Source organism: Ambystoma mexicanum, chromosome 13 (genome assembly GCF_040938575.1).
Source record: "Ambystoma mexicanum isolate Mex_15411 chromosome 13, UKY_AmexF1_1, whole genome shotgun sequence".
In the NCBI taxonomy this organism is placed as follows: Eukaryota; Metazoa; Chordata; class Amphibia; order Caudata; family Ambystomatidae; genus Ambystoma; species Ambystoma mexicanum.
Window position 1 is genome coordinate 553,264,711 of NC_090938.1, and position 7,722 is coordinate 553,272,432.

A 7,722-nucleotide genomic window follows, 5' to 3' on the forward strand; every position below is an offset into this window, starting at 1 on the left:
GGGTAGTCCTGGACAAAAATCAGTGGCCTACAAGACTGGAACATTGCCAGGTCATTTTGTATAGGTTGCTCATATTAAACCAGTTTAAGAATCTTGAAATTGGCATTGAGCAGCAGGTTCAGTGAACTGGGCCTTTGTAATAGTCCCTTGGATACATTTTTTTTAAAGGGGCGTTGGTGTATCATGTGGAGTTGTATATGTTTCTCAAATTATGCACAATACAAGTTGGCCATCTGTAGGAACACTTTGTGATGACTACCTTTTGCCTAGCTTTTATTGACAAAAGTAATCCAAAGCATGCAGCAAGTTAATCTTTGTGTACAAATCCAGTGTGGAAGGAAAAAATTGCATTTTTTTTGGATTTTAAACAACCTGCCAATTTTTTTTTTTTTTTTTTTTTTTAATCAATTTCCCATTTTACATTTTGGATTAGGTGCTATATGCATTAGAATATAGTACATATTTGCATCATCGCCAGGGCTCAGCGAACTGGCGTGGGCAAAACTTGACCACCCAAGTTTTGTGGTGATTTCAGTCCTGTGAACTTTTTGGGAGATTAGGGAAAAAGACAGTTGATTTACGTGTGTTTCTGAGGTGTGTCCTTATGCCCTGGGAATTGCTATCTCATGCTGTGGTTGTTGGATCCTGTCTGAGCTCTGCCCAGATTTGTATTGTGTCCACATTTTGAGTTCTCATGAAGCCTTTCATATACTTACAAGTGTCTTGTGGCTTCTGTTTTGGAAAATATGGCTGCCCATTGTGTTTGCGTTTCTATATTAGTGGGCTATATTCTTGTGTCCATGTTGCATTCAGCTTATACATTGCTTATTTTGGTATTCTTCATTTCTTGTGGATGCTATGTTAATATTTTTCATGTATAAATGCGTGTGTTACCGTGGGTTTGGTTTACTTGTGCCATCTTCAGCTTTAGGTTGTGTCCTTCTCCTGCTGTACCCGCCTGGGATATGAGCGTAAGGTTGCCTTGGTGAGTAATGTTACTCACATGTGCAATATTGTGCTTGTGGTGGGGTGTACAGTTTGGATGATCTGCCTCTCAACATTCCCCCCCTCTGAGTCCTTGACAACGCTTCCTTCTGCTCTCCCCCACATATGGTTCTTAGGGTATCCATGTGAGGTTCATTCATACTGTCTTTTTGCATTGGCTTATTGCAATTCTTGGAACGCAGAAGGCAAATGGTAAGTAGTACAAAGAAATATTTGCATCTACCTGTGAAGGAGAACATGCAAGAACCATCAAACGACTCCCTCTCAGGGAAATTTTCCTGATGCGTTTTGCTCATGTCAAGCCTCTTCTAAAAAAATAAAAAAAAACTTCCCTCGACCCTCTCGAGCCCAACAACTACCGCCCCATCTCAAACACCAGGTTGGTTCCTTGCTAAAGTCATTGACCTAAATGCCTTTGTTGAAGCCAACAATCTCCTAGACCCCGCTCAATCAGGTTTCAGACCCCGACATGGAACCAAAAACCACCCTAGCCTAAATCTGGGATGACCTTCAAAACACTGCAGATTCTGCGGGATGTGCCGCATTATCCTTCTTGACCTATCTGCTGCCTTTGACACAATCAACCACTCAATCCTCCTCGACTGCCTCCACTCCCTAGGAATCCGTCGAAACGCTCTCAAATGGATAGCATCCTTCTTCAACAATAGGAACCAAATACCCCTACTCTCCGTCTATGCTTCCCACGCCCGACCAGTCAATGCTGGTGTTCCACAAGGAGCATGCCTATCAGCCCTCCTGTTCAACCTGTGTCCACCCTCCCATTAATAATCCGCTCGCACAATATCCTGTGCTACAACTACGCTGATGGCACACAACTCCTTAATTCAAAACCCAACTGCCAACCTGACCTTGCTGCCTGCCTCCTTGACATAGATCCTTGGATGAACACAAACCACCTCTTGTTAAAGCCCTTTTAAAACCCAAAACCATGGTATGTGGCCATACCCCCTACCCTGGCCATCTGCCATGGTCAATTCCCCGACATCCTCAAACTCAGTAAAAAAAAAACTTGGATGCACCCTCGACTCTGACCTAATCATTCTCAGCACTGGCCCCCACTCTGTGGAACTCACTTCCACCCCACATCAGACTCACCGAGGACCTCGTGTCTTTCTGCAAATTACTGAAAAAGTGGCTCTTGCCCTAAAATTGACTCTTAACACAAGCAGGATAACGGCAACAAAAAACAGTAGCCTGAGGTTGCTATATCAAAAATAACAATCCAGCATCAAGACCTGAGTGGAAAAAAAAAACTGCTAATCTAAATCAAAACGAAGGAAGTGGATGAAAGGAAAGGAATGGAATGGAATGAAATGGAAGAAAGGAAGGAAGTAGATGCAGTGGGTGAAATGAATGCTGTGGATGAAATGGATGGAAACATTGATAGGAACCACCTCATACAATGCCTAGCTGAGGTGGATAAAAACCAAACCGAGAATGACTCCTGCGAAACAACGTTAGCAAATCTACTTAGTCACCTCGAGAAACTCACGGACCAAATTGCCCCCCTTCAAACTAAATCAACTAGACCCACACAAAAAAAAACCACAATGGTTCTCCAAAGAACTTGCAGAACAAAAAAAGGACAAACGAAACAGAGAAAATGTATGGCTAAATAATCCTTCATCAGCCAATAAAGCCCGCTGGAAGGAAAGCGAAATAATATATAAACATATGATAACCGAGGCCAAAAAAAACTTCTATAACGAACAGATTTCTACAGCCACCAATTCCACCAGCAAACTATTCAATATCCTCAAATCCATAGAAAAACCCAAAGCCATTACCCCTCCTTTCCTACCCTCTCAAGAAGAATGCGATGCCACCCAGATCGCCTTCTTCAACAAAATTTCAAAAGCCAGGGACGCCATCATAAATTCCCTGACCAACAAAAAAACGACAGTTACTCTGACAGCTGAGACTGCAACAGCAGGTATTGCAACTTTCAAGTTCACAGAGATCAACAACAGCGAAATGATCAAAGTACTGGCGACCATGAAACCCACTACCTGTGCAGAGAATATCATTCCACCTAAGATAATATTGGACAACATAGACATTTTCGCCCCCATCCTGACAAAGATCATTAAGGCCTCTTTTAGAGATCAGGAAGTCCCTAATGCCATCAAAAAAGTCACAGTAACCCCTCTGGTAAAAAAACCCAATCTCGACCAACGCGATCCGAATAATCTCAGACCCATAACAAACTGCAACTTCATCCTCAAAATCATGGATAAGATCGCCACCATGCAGCTCCAGGCACACGTAGAGGAATCTAATTCCCTCCACCCACAGCAGTCTGGTTTTCGCCCCGCACACAGTACCGAGACGGCCATGTTAGATCTGCAGACCAAAATGCTCGGTATTATTGACAAGGGTAAGACAGGCCTCCTCGTTCTACTCGACCTCAGCGCCGCATTTGATCTCCTCGACCATAACCTACTCCAGAATGCGCTAAAAAAGACCACCAACTGCTCTGATGAAGCCATCAGATGGATAATGTCCTTTCTAAAAAACAGAATATCCAGAGTGCACTGGGGGGACAAGTTCTCCCTTGAAAAAGAAATCCTCTGTGGAGTTCCCCAAGGGGCCAGTATGTCACCCCTACTGTTCAATCTTTACTTAAAATACCTATGCCTTGTTCTAGACCACATAAACACCTATTTCACTAAGTATGCTGACGACACACAGCTTGTATTCGAACTAAGTGGCAATTATCAGAAAGATAGCGAGCAACTTACCACGATATACAACCACGTGGAGCAATGGATGGACTCCAATTGGATGTGCCTAAACGGAAAAAAAACGGAACTCATGATTTTCGGCTCATCCTCTGCTCGTGCTAAGCTACCCTCATCCTACACATCTTTCCACATTAAAGATACCCCCATTCCGGTCCTAAGCAAGGTTAAAACCCTAGGTATGCTGCTAGAAGCATCGTTGGGTGCGGACGCCCAAGTACAGTTCATCAAAAAAAAAAACTGTGCCTACCACCTCCGTCTAATAAAAGCCATCAGACCTTTCATATCCGAGGAAAATTGTGCGACCATAGCAAGAGCCACCATCTTATCGCGCCTTGACTATGGCAACGCTCTAGTCCTGGGTGCCTCCAAGCAATGCCTACAAAGCTACCAAATTGTACAGAACAACGCGGTAAGAATTGTCAAGCTCAAAACTAAAACAGAACATATCAGCAACTCCAGAAGAGAGCTTCATTGGCTGAAAATCGAAGATAGGGTGCATTTCAAAACCTTAACCATCGTTCACAGATGCATCTACGGAAAGGCACCAATCTACTTAAAAACTAGGATCAAACCATACGTTCCTAATAGAACACTGAGATCATCCCAACTTGTTAAAATTGCTACGTCACCTCACAAACTCAAAAGTGGCTTAGGTAGAGCCTTTTCCAACCCTTGCAGCCAACCTTTGGAACAACCTACCAGACCACCTTAGACTGGAAACCAACTACTCGCGTTTTCGCAAACAGGTAAAAACCCATATCTTCAAATAAACGGCCATCACGGCATATGCCTCAGTTAGCTTAATTCTATGTGACTGTCCCGTCTGCTCTGTCTAATCACTATCTGTTCCGTCCGTTCTCGTGTCCTTGTTTCTGCGCCCGAGGCTTGCGAGCTACCGGCGCAATATAAATATTAAATAAATAAATAAATAAATAAATAAACGGTTGAATTGGATGCAGTAGATGTAGGGCTGATCGGATGAAACGGATGAAGTGGACGGAACGGATGCAGTGCGCGGGACGGATGGCATGGACGGAGTATATAGAATGGATGCAGCGGATGTAACTGATGCAGTGTGTAAAACACATGGAACAAATTGAATGAATAAAAAGGATGGAACAGACGGAACACGCTAAACAGATGGGAAGGATGAAATGGATCAACAGATTGGATGGAGCAGTTTATGTACATGAAGGATCGAATGTGGAATGAATGGAAAGACTAGTAAACTAAATGATGAACCAGACGAAATGTATGAACTGATGAAGCTGATTGAACAGACAGTGTATAAAACTGATAGAATAGATGGTTCAGATGTGCGCTCGATAACTACCATATCACACCACCACGCTTACTCTCTCCTATACACCACCACTCAACTAGAACACAGCAATACTATGACACATTCGGTATAGTTGTTCTCGTACTAACACCTGCCACATACTCCTCATCCTAATTGAACACAGCTAGCTCAGCACACCCCGCTAGCCTATGCGTCTTCTCAGGGCTAACGTGGCCAGAATCAGTCTGGGTATCAACCCACCAGAATGAACACATATTCCTGACCTCCCAACCACCACACCTACTGCTAAGAAGCAGCTATCATGCAAGTGCCACACCAGCTGCACACACATCCGGTGCAGCCATGCACCTTATGACTATTGACTTCAACTATGGTTCCTGAGGGTGTTCAACCTACCAGCACTTGAGATCATACCAATGATACATCAGGTGCAGTGTCTAGTCAAATGATCAAATCCAAAGGGTCGAATGGTCAAAGGATCGACACCAGAGGATCGAATGTTTTTTTTTTTTTTAAATTATAATTTTTTGGGGGTTTTCGTTCAGTGAAAAAAGTGGTTTTTACCACAAAATTGGGGTGAGGGGGCGGCCCCCCAAAAAAATGTTAAAAAAATTAAAAATAAAAATGTGATCTTTTGGTTTTCGGTCCTTTCGTGTCGATCCTTTGACATTTTGGTTGTCGATCCTTTGACCTACAACCATAAGGCGCTATATAAATGCAAAGTAACATAACATAAATATGGCCATTAGTACTTTGAATGCATTAGCCCACCAGGAGGGGGATCCATGAGAACAGGTAATTAAACTAGTCATCATCTGCAATATCCTCTACTGTTCTTGTGTGTATTTCTGTTAAGGTGGCTATGGCCTCTGTGAGGGTTCCATTCTCTTAATCGTGGGTGGGCGTGCATGTGCAGCAAGGAGGCCCAATTGTGCACAAGCCCCCCTCATGGCAGTTATCAGATCGAGAACATACCTGTTTTGGAGGGTCACAAGTCGTCTTGCGTTCATCTCTTATTGTATTAAAGCCTTTATTGTTGTGTTTGTTGTCTGCAACAACTCCCAGTGGGTTATCTGCAGAAATGTTGCACTTGTATTTGCTTGCAACCCAGCAGCAGAGAGATAAAAGAACATCTCAGTTCTACCAAACAATTACTGTTCATCTGGTATGGTGTCATATGCTTTGTTGAGTTGTAGTTGCCTCCTTTTCATGCGTGTAAGTGACTACTTATGTGTGTTAATTTTGGGAAAATTGCCAACCTGCACCTCATTTTGGGGTACTTTTTATTAAGTGCATGTGGTTAATTTTACCTTTCACACTATTTTGTCAGTTCCAAACAACTGATAATATACATTATAGAGACAAAACCTCATTGCGTATAAAAGGAAGAGAAGACGTGGGTGCTCAGTCACATAATCTGATGTTCACCTTTTACCAAGTATGATACTTCCCATCAGTAAGTACCAGGGATTCTTCCCCATCCAATAGGCTTTAGAACTGGTCAGATCTTATTGTATGATAGTTGGCATATAGCACCTTTCGTACACACTGGGTCTAGGACATTGTGTCAAGATATGCTGATCCGTCTCGATGGATTCCTCACACAGCCTACAAATTCTTACATCCCGAGGTATGCCCCAGTATAAGCCAGAACTGGTAAGATGTCAGACCTTAAGTAGAGGACAAAGTGTATCGAACCGGGGGCACGATACTAAAGGTAACTACAGTTAGTTACCTGATTGGATTCCCCCTTGGGCTGGGGGAGTCCATACATACCCCAAGATTGGTCGGTTGCCCTTGTATCTGGGACCTATTATATAAGGAGAGTTAGGGGTCACATTGGTGGGATTACCTCCCTGACTTCCTCCTGTTTGTGTTTGGCCTGAAGCCCTTCTGGGTCTCTGATTTTGTGTAGGTACATTTTTACCCCCCCCCCCCCCCCAATCTCTAGGTCTAGAATGGGGGCAACCTTCAGCTCCGCTACCTTAGCAGTAGGAGGGATGTTGGCTGGCTTGGGGTTTTTGGTCTGATTTTTGTTTTCAGCAGGTTTTTGGACCTCATAAATGCGGGTCGCCTGCTCTATGACCCAGTCCAGAGATCTTTCATCGTGGAAGTCCCTCACCAGCTGGGTCATAATATACTTTGGGAGCGCATGAAAGAAGGTGGTTATAAACTCCCTGCTATCCATGCGCACCCTCCTAGTGGTTTGTGCAAAGGCGCGTTTTAGCTCCTGCACACATTCTTGTGGGGCCTGAGGTTGTAGGCCGCTTTGCGAGCCTCTTTGGGGGGGGGGGGGGGGGTTCTGTGGGCAGGAAAGTGTTTCAAGATGGCTGCCCTGTAGGTGGCTGACCACAAAAGTGATGGGTGGAAGGTTTCGAATGAGTCTAAACCACTGGCAATTGCTCTGGGCAACCTTCCACACCACCGTTTTTTAGCCCGTCTGCGCCATTGCAAAAGGGGACCAGCCATGTGCAAATCAGTCAGCAGCTGCCACCACCGAAGGTAGCAGCCCAGCCCGAACTGCTAGGCCAGGTCCCCTCTGCACAGAATTCCAAGCAACCCCAGACATGTTTCGGCCTTGTTGGACCTCCTCAGTGAGCTGCAGCCTGGTTCCCTGTGGCGCAGCGAGCAAGGGACCCACGTCTGGGC